Source organism: Erythrolamprus reginae, chromosome 1 (assembly GCF_031021105.1).
Source record: "Erythrolamprus reginae isolate rEryReg1 chromosome 1, rEryReg1.hap1, whole genome shotgun sequence".
NCBI classification, from domain to species: domain Eukaryota; kingdom Metazoa; phylum Chordata; class Lepidosauria; order Squamata; family Dipsadidae; genus Erythrolamprus; species Erythrolamprus reginae.
In genome coordinates, this window is record NC_091950.1 from 301,551,908 (window position 1) to 301,571,894 (window position 19,987).

Genomic DNA, 19,987 nt, shown 5'->3' on the forward strand with positions numbered 1-19,987 from the left:
CAACAGCTGGGCGGCGGCGCTTCTCGGCGGCCACACGAACCCAAAGTTTTGCCGAACTTCTGGGTTCGGCATTGGGAGAACGCTGAGAAGCGCCCGGCTGTTTCAAAAGGTGACAGCCGGGCGGCGGTGGTTTTTTGCGGTGTTTTTTCCTTGCATACATTAATTCATTTTACATTGTTTCCTATGGGAAACAATGTTTCGTCTTACAAACTTTTCACCTTACGAACCTCCTCCGGGAACCAATTAAGTTCGTAAGACGAGGTATTACTGTACTTTTAAAAAAATTGCATTACTTTTGGAACACACACTGCATATGTTCAACACTGACAGTTAAGAGTCTGATTTTCTAACCTGTGTTACTAGAATAATCCCTATTGTATTTTGGTTTAATTAGATTAAACTAAGTTCTTGTTGTGGTAACCAAACTCTCTGATCTCATGTGGCCTCTTTATCATCCTGGCCTCCAGAACTACAACTGCTTGAGAGGTGTTTCTGCCTCATTTTGGTAAAGCTGAAAAGAGTAGCTGAACTTTGGTGGTTTTCAAAGCCACATGCGGTAAGTAATAGCTCCAGCTTGGAGGTCTCCAGGCAGTTTTATAGTAGTGCTCAAAAAAGGTCAGGAAAAAGAAAAAAATCTCATTATGGCATATTTGGCCACATTAGACTCATCCAATGCAGCCAATCCTGACAAATGACACCCAAGGGTGCCGAAATGATTTCTTAGACAGAGAAAAAATAGACAATTCGCAAGCTGCAGTTAGATGTTGGAAATAAAAGTGCTGTCTTGCTTTATAATGATTAGGCCTCCAATAGAAGGCTGCATGCTATATTTAATAACGCATGTCACAAAAAAATTTCAATGTGTGAAATAAGGAGGACTTGGACATGATTAGAAGTTAGTATACAAAAGGATTTTTATATGTTAAGAAGTTTATCTCTTAGCTAAACGCTCTAGCCCTTGACTAAAATCACTTTTGGCAGGGGCAAGGGGACACAAGACAGGAATTAGATTGTTGAGAATTCTGACAAATACTTTCTTTATGCAAATGTTCACAAAGATTAAGTAAAGATTTAGATAAAGACAATTCTGTTTATAATTTCAACTTGATTTGTAGGACAGTTTTAATAGCTTTGAAAGAAGGAATATGAAGCAGCTTTGTTGATTTTTTAGATCATATCTTGTATTATATCACGTTGTGGCACTTTTCTGTGATAATAATATTATTTACATCACATTTTCTGAAATATATCACATTTTTAAATAGAATTGATATAAAGATGTTCCTTTAAAAAGAGGGTGTGGTCCAGCAGCTAAGACATTTTAATATATTTTAATAATTCAAAAAGGGTTTTAAAAATATTTTTTAAAATTAAATTGCATTCTTATTATTCAGATTCCCTCTGTCTTTATTCAGAGTGCTTCCATTTAACATCAATGTTCTGTAGGTGCTTTTCAAAATTGGATTTTCTTGGTTTTTTTCCTTGGAAATGTTTGCTTCTCATCCAAGAAGTTTTGCAGACATTCACACAGACGTTTGTATATGTACATGCACATACATGCACACAATAAACATATATATCTATATATTGCTTATAAATTACAATAGCAAGGAATATTTCATACAACTGAGAAACAGTTGAAATAAAGAATTTTTGACTTATAAGGAAAGTCATGATGTTATTGTATAGTTATTTGCAACATATATTTGCAATTGCACATCCTTCAAATTTATCAGATTTCATGGTATTACTGTATTCTTTTTGTGATAACAGAGATTCACCAAGCATTTTTTGACTCACTACTTTCACTCAAACATTTATTCATACATATCAATCTAATGTGATTGATTCGGAGTGATATGAACAAACAGATCAAGCTAGAATATATCAAAATATAAAATAATCCAATATCACAACTAAACAATTTATCAGGGGCCAACACCTACAATTTCCTCTGCAGAAGAAACTACCTAATGTTGTCTTCAGTATACCATGCTACCATGCTATTACTATGCATTTCATCATTATTACAGGTAGCCCCGTCATGACTCCTCTGTTGCTAGACTGCTTCAGTTAGGATCATTAGGAAGGGGGAAAGGATGATAGCCACATGAAGAACAAAGGATTCTCATGCAGAAGTAATAATAGGATTTCTAGTATGTTCATTTGGAATGGCAACACAGCTGCTATCATTTAGACCATGAGATTCTAAAATAGATAGATATAATTTGAACAGATATAAAACAGATTCTGAGACATTAGGGAAAGGTTCCCCTTGCACCCCTAGCATATGTGCTAGTCGTTCCCAACTGTAGGGTGTGGTGCTCATATCTGTTTCAAAGCCGAAGAGCCAGCACTGTCCTTAAGACGTCTCCATGGTCATGTGGCCGGCATGACTAAATGTCAAAGATGCATGGAATACTTTTAACTTCCCACCAAAGGTGGTCCCTATTTTTCTACTTGTATTTTTTATGTGCTTTCGAACTGCTAGGTTGGCAGAAATAACGAGTGCTCACAAGTAACAAGTAATGAGACATTACACGGACTTAAAATCCACTCTAAGCTTAATAGATATTTCTAGCCTGTTAGGGAGAAGATAGACAAAAAGCACCATATCATATTGCTTGATATGTTAATAAAAGTAGAAAACTGTTGCACCTTGTACAATATCCTTGTTAGTTAAAATGACTCTTCCTTTATGGATGCTCCAAATAACTAGTCACTCTATTACACTCTGGCCAGTTAATGTATTCTGATCTTTCTTATTCAAGCTGCCTATTTTGTAAATGCATTTCTAAATCTGCTTTTCTACCTGAGGACTCTGATCTTGGACTTCCTGTTCTACACATTTTCTCTCCTTATTTGTCTAAATTATATTATTTATTGGATTTGTATGCCGCCCCTTTCTGCAGACTCAGGGTGGCTTCTTAAACGTGGCTTCTTTTACCCAATCCAGATGGGATTGTGGTTCTACTTGATATGAATGACTGCCACATGATTTTTTTCATTAATAAAAATCATTGATATGAATGACTGCCACATGATTTTTTTTCATTAATAAAAAACATGCCAGTGTTGTCATTTGTCAAAGAAACAATGCTTATTCTTCTAGATACTATCTATCTATCTATCTATCTATCTATCTATCTATCTATCTATCTATCTATCTATCTATCTATCTATCTTCATCTATCTATCTATCTATCTATCTATCATCATCATCATTATCTATCTATCTATCTATCTATCTATCTATCTATCTATCTATTCTTTCTGCACTTACTGCTAGATAAAGTCTTAATAAAAAACATTAAAAAATAAGGCAAATGCCACCTGAAGTTTAAGGTTTGGAATCAATAAGGCAGAAGATAGAAAAAGAACAGATATAGTATGTAGAAGAACAAACACACAATTTAACAGTATTTTCCAAAGCATTTCCTGACTTTTCTCTCTTCTAACGAGATTGTATTTTCTAAAGCACTTTTGAAGAGCTCGTTACTAATATCTAAACTGTTCAGCCCTTAAGTAAGTGTGCATTTAAATAACACTTATGCGTAGGCACACAAAATCTTTTAAAGTTCCTGAACCTACTGAGTAAATTCATTGGGGATTTTAATTAACTCCTAAGTACTGCACTATTCACAATGAAGTCGTCGCTTCAGTCGGCAGAAAGCAAAACATTCAGTATTGGAAGATGAGAGGAAAGAAAAGAAGTTCTTTTTTAAAACAAAACAAAAGTAAAATTCATTATACCAAGGCAATGATTTGACATGATAAGATAGTTAATAAAATTAAACTTTATTTCCTATTTCATTAGAGGTATTTTTTTAAAAAAATTCACTGGAGATTAATTGGAATTTTGGAACACAGGAGCAACATCGAATCCCTGAAAAGCAGAAACAACTGTTTCACACTTCTGATGTCCAACTTACATTTTGAGTCCATGTGAAGGACTCTATTAAAAGGCAAGTAGCAAATCCAATATCACATAATTTATTCTCCCAAAACTGAGAAGAAAACGATTCCCTACTTTCTTTCTACCTTGATACAAACAGAATATTTTTATAGACCAATAATATCATATTGTGTAAAAGGAATGAGATGTTCATGACACAAGCCATTATGGAAAATACAAGCCATTATGGAAAATAAAGTTATGCCTAAATATTTGGCAAGACTGTGAAGGGGTTTTTCATCAGACTCATATAGCCAAAGAAATTGATAAGAGGGCTACCCCTTTTCTGTACCTTTCACAACTGAAAACTCCGTTTCTCTAAAAGTGTAGAGGTATTAAAGCAGGTAGGACTTTAAAATGTAGCATAGGGCCAACAGTGGGGCAGAGTTTGTTTGTTTGTCTGTCCGTCCGTCCGTCCATCCATCCATCCATCCATCTATCTATCTATAAATAGATATCTATTTATTAAAATTTGTATGCCGCCCCTCTCCGTAGACTCGGGGCAGCTCACAACAGTAATAGAAAAAACAATGTACAATACAAATCTAATAATTAAAACTAAAAACCCATAGTTTAAAAAACATGCACACAACATACCATACATAAACAATATAGGCCTGGGGAAGTTATCTCAGTTCCCCCATGCCTAACGGCAGAGGTGGGTTTTAAGGAGTTTATGAAAGGCAAGGAGGGTGGGGGCAGTTCTAATCTCAGGGGAAAGCTGGTTCCAGAGGGTTGGGACCGTGACAGAGAAGGCTCTTCCCCTGGGACCCGCCAAATGACATTGTTTAGTCAACGGGACCCAGAGAAGGCCAACTATGTGGGACCTAATCGGTCACTGGGATTCGTGCGGCAGAAGTTTCCTAAAGGTTTCCAACAAAACTGCTACTGAACATCTAAAGAATAAATGACTGGCTCCTTATTCAACATGAAAAGAAGTCTGGACAATAATCTAGACCAAGAGTAACCTAATAGAGAGTAATCTCTCTGTCATTATGTGTATTGCATTTCATTTTAGTTGGAAGGTCAGAATGCAGTTTACAAAATAAAAAAGCAAAGTAGTTGTTCTCAGTTAATGTGGCTCTCTATTTGGTATGAGCTTCTCTCTCTCTGTGTGTGTGTGTGTGTGTGTGTGCGCGCGTGTGTGCGCGTGTGTGTGTGTGTGTATGTATCAGAGGTGGATTCCTGCTTGTTCGAACTGGTTCTATAGAACTATAATGGGAATTCCCCCCCCCATCACCAAACCAGCAGTGATGGCCATCTGGACATGCCCCTGAACCAGTTCTCTGGTTTGAAATCTGTCCATTGGAGCCAAATTTACATAAAAATAATGCTCTACACATTAGCCTCCTGCGCATGCACAGACCAGTTTAACATCGCTATGCTCACGCGTGCAAAGGCAAATCAAATCAAATTTTGAAATAGTCTATTAAAAGATGGTTATTAAGAGATGGCGAATTCTAGTCTTGATTTAGGCACAAAATCAGCTGGGTGACCTTAGGCCAGTCACTCTTTCTCAGCCCTAGGAAGGAAGCAATGGCTACTATTTTTCAAATCTTGCCAAGAAGAAATCTGCAACTTGTCAAGACAATCTCCAAGGGTAAAAATCTGATTTGAAGGCAAATCCTTGCCCCAAATTTGTTTTAAAAAGTTTCTGAAGAGTTTAATATTTTCCTCCTTTGACAATAAAAATTTTGGAGTAATGGTTATGGATTTATCAAGCTCCAAAAATAGTCCATTTTACAATATGAATGACAGAGTTTTCTTAACAGGATTTACAGAAGTGAAAAGGAGAAGATTTCAAGATATTCAACTGAGCTATTTTCCATTTAGAACTAATTTATCTCCTAAAATATTAGGGTGAATTTCTTTCTAATGGCTTTTCTATGATCTCTCCCTCTCTCTTCCTTCCTCTGTATTTAAAATATATCATGCTCAAAAACCATAAGCAGAACTGGACAAAGTTCAGAATAACAGTCCCTAAAATAAATTTAATTTGCATGACAATACTACAGAAATGATATTCAAGTATAATGCTATTGAGAAAGCAAGGAAAGAAGTAGGAAAAATTAATGAACTCCAACATTGGCTTCCTAAACAAAATTAATTGCATCAAATTAAAAAAAACCTACAGTTAATCCCTGGAGTGTTGAAAAACTCCAGCATTTTAATGTTCTGAAATAAAGGTTTGCTTCCCCAGCATAAAAGATGTGAAAAAGAAAAAAATAAATGAAACTAGGCAAGCATTGTATTGCCTTACCAAACTTGTCAGTTCTCAACCGCTGAATATACCACTCAGCATTTGGGAACAGAATGGCTTTGTTAAGTTTCTAAGCCTTCCTAATTATGCACATTTGAGAGCGCAGAATTCTTTCATTTCAGACAGCTTATATTATCTGATGTAGCTCTTTCAAAACTACTCAGAAACATCATCTGCCAGGATCAAAAGTAATTGAACTGATATCTACCGGATGCAGCTTTACTGTGTAATTTTTCATTTTCTTGAGAAGGCTTTTAACAGACAGAACATGACTACAGTCCCACAGAGGTATTTTGACATTAGACTTAATAAAGCATGAAGAACTCATTAATAAATAATGTTCTGCTAGGTTAACAAATAAAACTGAACGCCTGTGTTGAGTCCAGGAGAAAACTGTAACAAGAATGTGGCCAAGTGATTGATTAAAAAGGCTGCAGCAACTCTTTTGCTGCCCTGCTTGACACAACCCAACATAACACTGCCTAATCGATGGGGGGAAAACATACCCAAAGTCTATGTTTACTTAATGCAATGTATGTAGCATATTAAAGTTGAATCTTTAAATCTAACATTTGTGAAAGAAAGTATCCATTCTATTGAATAAGAGATAGTTATATCATGTAAGTATCCTTTACAGAGAATACCATGGCTGTTGTCATTTTCTTGGCAAAAGACAAAGGTTTCCACTGCTTTATTCTAGGATACTTGTTTCAACTTCTCATTCTAGTCTAACAATCCTAATATTCATTAAAGATCTCCCATTCAAATTCTAATCATATATTGTCTTGCTTGACTTCCAAGTACAGCCAAGATTGGCCAAATACTGTATACCTCCTGATGAGATGCTGAAAATGACTTAATTCCACCACATTAAAAGAAAACTGGAACAAATAAATCACCTACTGAGGAATCTTCTCTTTGGTCTTTAAAAGATTATTCCAACTGTTCTAGCGTTACTTATGAAAGGGGAATTATGCTTGCAAATGTACAAATGCTAGCCCAATAGCTTAATTTTTGTCCCTACAGTTCAAAATTTAGAACATGGAATGGCAATCTCTATAAGGTTTCATACTTGCAACACATTCAGTATGTTGTATAGCAAGTTATTCAAGCACAATGATAAAGTTATATAGAGAAATGTAGTTCTATATTTCTGGGAAAGAAATGGTGAACTGAATACAGTACTGTACTAGGTTTTTTTTTTTTAAAAAAGAGTTGAAGACCAAGCTGAATAAAGAAGCAGTGAGTAGACAGACTCTTTGATTCCTTTCTGGACAAAGAGAGGTCTTGACCTAACCCACAAATGCTCCAGAGTCCAGACAGTTGGTGCACTGAGACTGCAAAACACTGATCTCCAGTGTGTTTAATGCTCTGGGAAAAACGAGAAAGCCACCATCCTTCAAACCACATTCAGACCTTTATGAATACTGGATTGGCATACTTTTTTCCCTAAATACTTTTGGAAATTGTTGCTTGATTTTTAGCTATTATGAATCTTTGGAACAACAGGTTTTACACACTTTTTTTCTTAAAAAAAAATCAAATTCCAGCACATTATTTGAAAGGACTAAAATCAAGAATATTAAAAAAATAAATAAAAGGAAGGAATACAAGGCTGGCTTATTTGATCAAGATTAAAATAGTTATGTCTGGTAAATTAGTAGACTTTTCCTGACCAGGCCTGAAATGAGAAGGCATTAAGAATCTGCTTAAAGATAAGACATGAGATATAGGAAGAACAGATCCTTTGTTACATTTTAAAAGAACTGAGGGTTGGCATAGAAATCCAATAAATAAATAAATAAATAATGAATAAATGTTACTAAAATTGTTTATACTTGTTGTGATGAAGGGGAAATCATTTCTTTATGTACTACTTTTCTTTTCCTTTACTACATTCTTATTTTTTTCTCTCTTTGCTGTTTTTTCCTTTGCATTTTCCCATTTTCCTTTTATTTCAAAATAGTTTTTTTAACCTTTTAATTGTAAATTTAATAAGATTAGTATAAAATTAGCTATCGCAATTAGAAGACAAACATAAGCAATTTGTGCAATAGGACAAGAATGTAGCATCATTGTTGACAAAACAAATTGAAATGTGTCAGTGCTTGGTGGTCTTTATTTGATCCACAGTATTTATTCTCCTAATCAATTCCAATTTAACTTGTTTAATCCAATATTTCTAATTTCTTTATTCACAGGTGGCCTTTTGAGAACAGTGACAAGTTTCCTCTGTCAGACATACATCAAAGTCTTTATATCACCAAAAACATCCTTGTCCTACTATCACTTTTCTATTCATTTGTACTCTTCTTCTTCTTCTTCTTCTTCTTCTTCTTCTTCTTCTTCTTCTTCTTCTTCTTCTCTTCTTTTTCTGCTTCTTCTCCTTCTCTTCTTTTTCTGCTTCTTCTTCTTCTTCTTCTCTTCTTTTTCTGCTTCTTCTGCTGCTTCTTCTTCTTCTTCTCTTCTTTTTCTGCTTCTTCTTGTTCTTCTTCTTCTTCTTCTCTTTCTTCTTCTCTTCTTTTTCTGCTTCTTCTGCTTCTTCTTGTTCTTGTTCTTCTTGTTCTTGTTCTTCTTCTTATTATTATTATTATCAATGACAACATCAACAACATCAACAACAACAACAAAAGAGTTGGAAGGGACCTTGGAGGTCTTCTAGTCCAATCCTACTTCAGACAAACTGTTACCCAACTCTTCTTAAAAACTTCAAAATTTCTAGAGGCAAACTGTTCTACTGATTAATTGTTCTAACTGTTAGGAAATTTCTCCTTGGTTCTAAGTTGCTTCCCTCCTTGCTTCTACCCATTGCTTCTTGTTCTGTCCCTCAGGTGCCTTCTTTGTGACAATCTTTAAAATATTGGAACACTGCTGTCATGTCTCCTCTGGTCCTTCTTTTCATTAAACAAGACATACCCAGTTCCTGCAACCATTCTTCATGTTTTATCCTCCAGTCCCCTAATCATCTTTGTATGTTGTTTCTGCACTCTTTCTAGAGTCTCAACTTCCTTTTTACATTGTGGCAACCAAAACTGAATGCAGTATCCCAAGTGTCAACTTCGAATTTGATTAAAAGTTCCATACTTCTTGAGGTAGACTGTTTTACACACTACAAGTTTGAGGATTTTTGACGTGGCTGTTATGCTATTCATTGTTGTAATGCCAGCTCTCTTTTTAAACCAAAGAATAAATATTGGCGATAGAGGGAGAAGTAGGTTAAACTGTATAACCAATAGTTTAAACAGCCTCTGTTTGACTGCAGGTTCTAACCCCACTATCTCGCAGAACATTCATTACAAAGTGCTTTTTCAGGAGAGGTAGTTTGATGATTTATAATAAAGGTGTACTTAGTAATCCTATGGGTGCCAATTAAATAATAGAACTTACTACCAACTTTTCCAATATACCTGAGATGTTCTCACAATCAAATTAAAAACTGAATTGAGGATGTGTTTTCTTCACCTCTACTTTTTTTTTTTTAATGGTAAGAGAGCTTAGTTTTTCTTACATCCAGTTTAAGCGTTGGCAGATGCTTTAGACAACATTTAACAAAAGAGACATTATCTACCGTTCTCAAAATTGTGCAAATCCTTCTTAAAAAAATGTCTATACAAAGCTCCAGAGTGCATGCAAAGCACTTATCTTCCAATCAATAAAACAGCCACATCTTTTTCCAGCTGCTTTTGAGAGTTGCTCCAAGCTGTCTTTGCAGATGTGTGCATGGAAAGTCATGGTGCTTCACACACACACACACACACACACACACACATACACACAGAGAGAGAGGAAAGTGCGGAAATAATCAGAAAACACTGCTCTAAGCTTGCCTTTGTTTCTCATACTCTTCCTTTAGAGAAACGACCAAAGTAACTTTAGAGAAGGTGCTTATTTATTTATTAATTTATTTTATTAATTGGACTTTTATGCCGTTCCTCTCTTTGGACTCAACTTATGACCCCGCCAGAAAAGCCATGTGGCTTCTTGCACTTTCGCTAAGTCTTTGACTTACAACCTGCCTGGAAGGTTGCTGTTGGAACCTGATTGGCTAAAACACAATAAAGTCGGCGAGCGGGAAAGCAAAGCATTCTTATTGATTGGCTGTTTGAAAACTCCAGTATAAAAGGAGCTGTCAAAGCCAGGTTGCTGTTCTTTTGCTGAGTTGAAGCTGTGGTGCTGAAATGAAGAAATAAAGGTTCCTGTTTAACTCAAACCTCATCTGTGTCTGTCAAGCCAGCAAATCTCTAATCTAATAGAAAGGGTGCACAGTTCCCCTAGTGTTGAATCAGATGATCCTGACTATAAAAAGAGTTGAGTGAAGATGTTCCAATATCCAAGTGATCAGGCTGGAAGAATTAAACTCTGAAATAAATCAGAGATCATCTGTCAGCAGTACATAGTAGACTTGAGTAAGGAACAGGTACGGTGAAGACCTACACTTCATTTATCTGATGGTAGCTTTGATAGCAGATCTTCCCTCTGTTCTTCAAAGCCAAAGCTGCTTTTTATTAACTATATCATCAACATATGTTCACTGTTCTTGGTTACTTAAATGTGTTAGTGCAGTGATGGTGAACATTTCTTTCCTCGGGTGCGGAAAGCGCGTGTGCATACCCATAATTTTATTTATTTATTTATTTATTTATTTATTACTTAGATTTGTATGCCGCCCCTCTCCGAAGACTCGGGGCGGCTCACAACACGTGGAAACAAATCATAAATAATCTGACAATTTAAAATATTTAAAGATTTAAGAAAGACCCCATATACTAACAGACATACACACAAGCATACCATATATAAATTAACATGCCCAGGGGGAGATGTTTCAGTTCCCCCATGCCTGACGGCAAAGGTGGGTTTTAAGGAGTTTACGGAAGGCAGGAAGAGTAGGGGCAGTTCTAATCACCGGGGGGAGTTGGTTCCAGAGGGCCGGTGCCGCCACAGAGAAGGCTCTTCCCCTGGGGCCCGCCAACCAACATTGTTTAGTTGATGGGACCCGGAGAAGGCCCACTCTGTGGGACCTGATCGGTCGCTGGGATTCGTGCGGCAGGAGGCGGTCTCGGAGATATTCTGGTCCAATGCCATGCAGGGCTTTAAAGGTCATAACCAACACTTTGAATTGTGACCGGAAACTGATCGGCAGCCAATGCAGACTGCGGAGTGAGTGCCATTACCATACCCATAATTTAATGCCTGGAGACTGCCAAAATTGCCTCCCCTTCCTGCCCCCCCAGAGGTGCTGTGGAGGCCTAAAACAGCCCATTTCCCAAACTCTGGAGGGCCTGGTAGGCCCATTTTTCATCGTCCTCAGGCTCCAGAGGCAAAAATGCCCTCCGCCCTCCCCTCGGAGACTCTCCAGAAGCCAAAAATGCCCCCCCCCCGAGCCTCCAGGCAAGCCGAAAATCAGCTGGCCAGTACACACATGCACATTGGAGCTGAGGTAGGGTAATGGCTGACGTGCCAGAAGATGTGTCTCTGTGTGCCACCTGTGGCACCCGTGCCATAGGTTCGCCATCACTGTGTTAGTGTATCATCAATTTTCAGTAGTTTTTTTTCTTTTTGTGATTCCCTTCCCACAATTTGAATAAAACAAAGCAGTATGCAAAAAATATAAATAACTTCTGCACAATTTGCATGTCTTGTAACATGAAAAAAGTACTTCAAGATGTAAACAAAGATGTTTGTACAAGGACCAATAATTGAATATGTATAAACTGAAGATGGCTCTGCTACCACACCACTGCTTTCCTGTGTACCCAGTTTAGAAGACTGTATTTCATTATGAAATGTCCATATTTTCATTTAATGCCTGTCCCTCTATTTGCTACTTTATCTCTGCTGATCCGAATAATTCAATTTCCCTTGGTAAGAATTATACAATATTTTAAACAGGGGCAGATTCAACAAAAAAAGGTATGGTCACATTTGCTTTGAGTTTCTATTTAATTGCTATTAAAACACACAAACCCCACTTAAAAATAAGTGTAAAGACCACAAGGTTTAACTCTTATGGACAGAAGGATAATTTGTAAAACTATTTTCAATATGCTGATATACAGGCTTATCACTGTTTAATTCTTACCTTCCTTCTGTTAGTCAGGTTTGGTATACATAGAAGTTAATCAAATTTGATTTAGGATTTATTGACACATGATAAATGGATAGAAGGATAGAAAGAAAGATAGAAAGATAGATGGATAGATGGATGGATGGATGGATGGATAGATGGATAGGTAGGTAGGTAGGTAGATAGGTAGATATATAGATAGATAGATAGATAGATAGATAGATAGATAGATAGATAGATAGATAGATAGATAGATAGATAGATAGATAGAAATATCCATTCAACATTTTCACTAGACAACACAGGCTTCAATACAGAAAAAAAATGAAAGTGCAAATGCAATTTTTGAAAACCATATAAATATGCTTTTGTAGGTAACTGAATCTTGAACATAAACAATTTGGTATGCAGTGGAGACACTTAGCATCATGATAACATCTTGTTTGTGCTTGAAATACTCACTTTCGATGGAAAAATAGAGGCAGCATAAAGGAAGGTATGAAAACCTACAAGAAAAAAATGACTGCAAACAGAATATTGAAAGAGAGAGAGAGAGAGAGAGAGAGAGAGAAGAACCAGGAAAAACCTGAATTCCGTAAGATAAATGCACTGCAAAGACAGCAGGCTGCTTTAATGGCTTTTCCTCTTTCTGAGCTCAAGTTTCTTCTCATTAAATCAGATTCTAATCCATCCTGGTGGATGATCTTATTGCTTCTTTTTTCCCTGCTTGTTTATATGGCTGAAATTTTATAGTATTTTAAATCTCTTTTCTGATTGTTGTATGCTGCTCAGAGTCTGCTGGAACAGCACAGCAGCACAGAAATGAGAGGAGAGGGGCGGAGAGGGGAAGGGAGGGGAGGGGAAGGGAGGGGAAGGGAGGGGAGGGAAGAGCAGGGCAATGCGAGGCAAGGCAAGAAAAAAGACATTTTGATAGAATTCACATATATGTAATATAAATACATATTAAATATCTAAATAAATGTATTAAGGTAAAATTATTTATGATGTAGAAACTCAAAAGTTGGGTTGAATCTCTTGACCCTGAGTATTATATCAAGACAGTAGCAAAAGATGGATGGGTGAGAAGTAAAAGTATGTTTCTGAAATGGACCTTCTTTTTTCTGTAGAAGTAGCAATAGTCATGGTAATCTACTATGTAATAAACCACCAATTAATTTCTTTCCTTCCTACCTTTAAGATCCATTTTAAACAATGAAATATTTATCAGAGAAGTAAGATAGAATATGGAAAAGGTTAAACCTTTTATAGTTAATGCCAGATCCCAGTATATTTTTCCACATTCATACTCAAAAAAACCACTAGGAGATCCAATCATTAACTGTTCATACTGCATTTATTTTTCCCCTTTGGTAATTAATTTTGAAAATTCCGCAATTCTTAATCTATCATCAAACGCTCACATTCAGTATGAGCATTAGCTATGTTTTCTTCCTAAGTATGAGCCAGAATCCCCTATAAAATATGCTCAGTCTTAGGCTTTGAAAGAAGCAGATCAAATAAAAATAAATTATTAATGCATTTACAGCAGGAAATGTACCTCCACAAATACTTCAGAATAAGAAAACCAAATTCTGCTAGATTGTCCTTTCTGTAGCTCAGAAAATATTAAAGCATACAGTAAATGAAAGCATAGGCAAGTGATATGCAGAAATACAAAATACTGACACTGTAGTTTTTCAGAGCATCACTAACCTTTTTATCCTTTTGCTCATCCAAAGGATCTGACCCATCTAGTTCTGATACCGAATATTAAAGGCAAAGTTTATGTCTGCTAGTCTTCAGTGCTTAAAAGTCTTCAGTAAAGGACCAGTGATATGTTAAAAGGATCTCCGGAAACAGACAAGATACATAGACACTTCTCAATTGTGTTCTGACTTCTTAAGGCTGTAGAAAAGAAGAGGAAAAGGGTAATGTTGAGTAATGCAATTACATTCACACCAAAATTAATTAATCAATCAATCAATCAATCAATTAATTAATTAATATATGTCACCTATCTCCTCGTGGACTCAGGGCAGCAAACAACAATAAAATAAGATACAAATGTTAAAACCCTATAATAAAAACCATTCATCCATCAATCATTCAACAGTTAAGTCAGAGCAAGGTGTTGGTGCTCAATGGCTCTCCCAGGCCTGCCGACAAAGCTGTGTTTTTAGGGCCTTTTAGAAGGCCAGAAGATTGGGGACGGTGCGAATCTCCAAGGAAGCTGGTTCCAGAGTGCCGGAGCCACCACAGAGAAGACCCTCTCCCATGGTCCTGCCAGCCAGCATTGTTCAGCTGATGGGACCCAGAGGGGGCCAACTCTTGGGATCTTATCGCATATTGGGATGTGTGAGGCAGAAGACGGTCGCATAAGTAATCTGGTCTTAAGCCAGGTAGGGCTTTATAAGTAATGACCAATAGTAATGACCGCATATCTGAGTTATAGGTATTGTAAATGCTCTGATTTAGCATCCCGTTGTATCTTCTTGAAAAAAAATTGTTAATTATATTATATTAGTGATTTTACATTGAGTGTTTCTATCAGTAAACCCTCCACCATGACATTATCATGCTTAAATAGGGAAAGTTATGTTCTGGGGGTGGGGGGGTTGGGATTTGAAAGAAAATATTCGAGTTATGACGCCATTCAACCAATATTCAACTAGTAACTCTGTAAAATTTTACTGTTACCGTTTTTGTAATGATGTTTTAAGTGAATGCAGAAGGTTTATTACATTTTAAATCAAAATTGGATACAAGTATTAAATATAAAATGAGGCTAAAATGTCTCTTTGAATCAGTGTTCAGCAGCTATAGGATTAAGATCAATCCATGAGAGAATTTTTGACCTAGAGGCATTGCAGAGTGACAAAACAAGCAAGATGGCAATCCTAGCATTTTAATGAAGACCTCTTTCTTTATATATTGCATGTACGTAACTTTGGCACATGTACTAAAGGGTGGATTTTACTGTATTTCCTGTTTTGATGCCTTCGTTAACAACCACTGCTCCAACAATGAAACTACAATGCCAACAACAACACCAACAACATTACAGATATCCTTAAATGGTGGTTTCAAGGTATCTTGTTCAAAACAGAAAAAGCAGAAGATCATCTGTAGGCAACAAAGTCATTGTCAGATATTATTGCAACATTTCCACTATTCCAACTACCATATCCTACCCCAGATACATCTCTATCTACTTCCTCCATGCCGTGCACGAATATACAAATCTTGATCATATTAGTTGCATTTTTGCTCATCTAGATCCAAAATGGTGGGCCTTCTCCGGGTCCCGTCAACTAAACAATGTTGTTTGGTGGGACCCAGGGGAAGAGCCTTCTCTGTGACAGCCCCGGCCCTTTGGAACCAACTCCCCCCAGAGATTAGAATTGCCCCCACCTTCCTTGCCTTTCGTAAGCTTCTTAAAACCCACCTCTGCTGTCAGGGATGGGGGAACTGAGATATTCTTTCCCCCTAGGCCTTACAATTTACGCATGGTATGTTTGTATATATGTTTGGTTTTATAATAAGGGTTTTTTTAGTTGTTTAGTATTGGATTGTTACATGCTATTTTTTGTCACTGTTGTTAGCCGCCCCGAGTCTGCGAAGAGGGGCGGCATACAAATCCAATAAATGAATGAATGAATGAATGAATAAATAAATAAATAAATAAATAAATAAAATGTTCTAGACCTTTCTCATATAACAAACATTTAAACTCTGTGATAACTTATCCTTTTCTATACTTTTGGAGTTGAACTATTCCTTCCCACATGTGGTAACCCATGCAATAATTTTCCAGATTCCAAAAAGTTCAGTAACTTCATTGCAATGTTTGCTGTTTTATTTTCAATCCCTTTCATACTGAACTCCACTATTTGGATTTTTCAAAGCTGTGGCACAATGGATTGGTACATTCATAGACCTATTCACAGAAGCTCAAGAAATACATTCAGTTGACCATTCACCATTATCCTTCTCATCTTTTCTACTGCCTTCTCTTATTGGTATCATTATTATGATGTTCTATTCAGAATTCTTCACAATCATTTTTACCATGTGAATCAGAGGTTAATTCCTACTGGTGCAGTCCAGTGCACACGCTCTGGTATTGGCCCGCCAATGACACAACAGCTCCAGTGCTGTCTTTACTGATTTGTGTGCACCACTGTCAGGTTTCTTTTGTAATTTTTTGCAATTTTTCAGCTCTGTGAGCATGTACGGAAGTAAAATTGTCCCTCTGAGCATGCACAGAAATAAAATCGCACAAGGGGATGTGCACATGTGTGTTCGCGTTGTTCACGTGTGAATTATCACGATGCGCACTGGCAGGAAAGGTAAGAGGAACCCACCCCTGATGTGAATGATCTGGTATCACCTATAAATTCAGCCTGCTTTCTACTTAGCACTAAATCCAGATAATTTATTAACAAAGTGAAAAGCACAAATTAAGAAGTGAAAAAGCACTAGCCCTAACTAAGATCTTTTAGGGCAGTGGGTCTCAACCTTTCTAATGCTGTGACCGCTAAATACAGTTCTTCATGTTGGGGTGACCCCCCAACCATAAGCCTAGTGCCAATTCTCCCAACAGGGCTTTAAGCTGATTGGCAAGAAGGTCAGAGGGACACACCCACTGTAAATGCCTGATTGGTTGGATTGTAAAAATATGTTCCAAGGCGCCAGAATAGAAGCTTTAGTTCCTAACACCATGGGAAATTTGTCTTTTCCTATGGTCTTAGGTAACCCCTGTGAAACGGTCTTTCAACCCCCAGAGGGGTCCTAACCTCCAGGTTGAGAACCACTGCTTTAGTGAGTGCTTGCTTTTTTCCATTGAGAAAAATCTTTATTGCTAATTAATCTCCTAACTTTACTCCCCAGAAGATCGGCAAGTCAAGTCTAAATTTCATGGAATTCATGCAGATTTTCCTTCATCAAGGTTGTATCTTTATATACATATTGCATTATTGTTTCTACCAATTTCCCTGTAATATACATTAAACTGAACGCACTATAATTTCTCAAATTCCCTTAGGTCCTTTTTAAAAATTGGGATTTTATTGAAATTTTGTCTTCCAGCAATGACCCTTATTTGTGGGATAAGCTTTTTGCTAGGGCAAATGCAATCAGAGCTCTATAATTTGTTTCACAGATTCTTAAGGTGTCGTAGAAAATTTGCCATGCTTCAAAACTTCTAAATGTGTGGAAATTAATTCTCAGGGTCCCTATCTAGCATGCTGTTGCTGAGAACTGTGGAAGTTGAAGTACACACATCTGGAATTTGCTCTGGTTGGGAATCACTCTTCTAGAATGTCTTTTTTGGGTTGCCTTCAGTTGTTCTGATTCCTCTCCTGAGAAAGGCTTATATCATACCTAATGCATGCTTAGATACTTTATAATTTTTGTAATTAAATTGAGGAGCAAATAATTCATTTTTTCTTTCTCTGCTTTCTCTATTTTTCAACAATGCTATGATGAATAAAGGCAGACAGAGCCTGCATCTCAATAATGTCCATTAGCAGGTTACACATTCTATTAAACAAGTAGAAACAATAATACGGCAATTAACTTTCAGAAAATGTTGGTTCAAATCTGCTCTTTGTTTTCTCCATCAGAATTTAAATATAAATAATATAATAATTATTTATTTGTTTGTTTGTTTGTTTGTTTTGATTTGTATGCCGCCCCTCTCCGAAGACTCGGGGCGGCTAACAACAATGAAAAGACAATGAAAACAAATCTAATATTAAAAATAATATTCTCTTTTTGAGTTTTTCTATTAGAAGCCACAGAAGCAAGCAGTAGCAAATAGTATCTAGGGTAAGTTTGTTAAAGTAACTACGGTAGTTGTTACTTTTGAATCTTCTGAAAAATTGCACAATCTCTTCAATTTGTCTCAGATTCTAGGAATATCTTTCAACTCAGCAACATCCTTCTGGTACCCATGCATTTGAAATGCCAAACTAGAAACCATCGTTTCATTGCTTTCAGAGCTTGGCTACAGAAATTTAGTTTAGTTTCTCTTCCCTTTAGTTTAAAAATGGGGATGGTGATTAGTTGAAAATGAGTTGAAGCTCTCTCTCTTTTTTTAAAAAGTATGCTTTTCCATATGCACTTATCATCCTCTCTTCTGAAAAGGCTGTCGTTACATTTAAAATATTATCTGTGCTTTGCGAAAGAGGCTTTTCTTAAATGTTGCCTTGCAGAGAAATCTTGAATTTAATATTTAAGAGGCAAAGTAAGCAAAATGAAAAGTAGATGGATTTTTTTTTTACAAAAAAACCCCGAAACAACCTTTTCCCAATATTTTTAGCTCACACTATATAAATAACTACTGCTACATTAAAACTGAGAGGTAGGATAATTCAGTCAAAACTGTCCACCTTGATAAGAAAATCTCTACCTAAGAACGGCATCCTAGTATTTGGGGAATGTTAAGACTCTGATCTTATGGAATGGAGGTGATGAATGCCTGTGAGAAAATAAATAAAAAGGCTAAAACGTATGTCAGAAAGTATGAGCCACTATCATCTAAGTTGTTGCAAATGTATATAGAATAGAATAGAATAGAATAGAATTTTTATTGGCCAAGTGTGATTGGGCACACAAGGAATTTGTCTTGGTGCATATGCTCTCAACGTAAATAAAATAAAATATACATTTGTCAAGAATCATGTGATACAACACTTAATGATTGTCATAGGGGTCAAATAAGCAATGAAGAAGCAGTATTAATAAAAAATCTTAGGATATACGCAACAAGTTACAGTCATACAGTCAACATGGGAGGAAATGGGTGAAAGGAATGATGAGAAAAACTAGTAGAATAGAAGTGCAGATTTAGTAGAAAGTCTGACAGTTTTGAGGGAATTATTTGTTTAATACAGTGATGGCGTTCGGGAAAAAACTGTTCTTGTGTCTAGTTGTCTTGGTGTGCAGTACTCTGTAGCGACGTTTTGAGGGTAGGAGTTGAAACAATTTGTGTCCAGGATGCGAGGGGTCAGTAAATATTTTACCCGCCCTCTTTTTGACTCGTGCAGTATACAGGTCCTCAATGGAAGGCAGATTGGCAGCAATTGTTTTTTCTGCAATTCTGAAAGTAAGAATCTACAGTTTGATGATTGCTGGATAATATACTGCAGTGAATGTTAATAAGGTTTGGGGGAAATGATGCAATATTTTGAATTAATGAGGTCCAAGGGGAAAACTGTTCTATTAGATGACATGAAGAGCTGAGTAGGAATGGGATGAGACAGTGGGAGAGAGAGAAAGGATACAAGAGGGAAGGGGAATGGTGATTGGTGGACATCAGTTCAAAAATGGTCTCTTTGTTTTGACTGCCTATACACAGATAATAAAGAATAAAAAGCATGTTTGATTGTTTATGATAGACAAATACAAAAATGAGTTAATGATATAGTAGTAATGAGTGGTACTAAATGTGAGATAGACCAATTTTTTAAATAATGCATCTTTAGAAAAATAAAAATGACGAAACCTCAGAGGGAACATTTTGTAATTGAATGATAGTGACATGATAAGGAATAAAATTGAAACAAATGCTACAAGGGTTAGCTTCCTCCCTTCAAAAAAAAGAATGAAAAGAAAATAAGAAATGTATTTCTATTGTGCCGGGTTCTTCAGATTTTAGGCAGATAAATGCTGTGACAATGTCAAAACATGCGAAGGCTGAAAG

General features: G+C 36.5%; 1 protein-coding gene across 1 annotated transcript in view; it reads right to left on the bottom strand.

Moving 5' to 3' along the window:
* The window catches only part of HS3ST5 (heparan sulfate-glucosamine 3-sulfotransferase 5), a 209,464-nt gene that overhangs the window by 114,361 nt on the left and 75,116 nt on the right, over positions 1 to 19,987 (bottom strand). Inside the window, exon 2 of the mRNA XM_070739501.1 lies at positions 13,996 to 14,187. The gene's annotated coding sequence lies outside the window, so the exon portion shown is untranslated. The remainder of the gene's footprint in view (positions 1 to 13,995; positions 14,188 to 19,987) is intronic.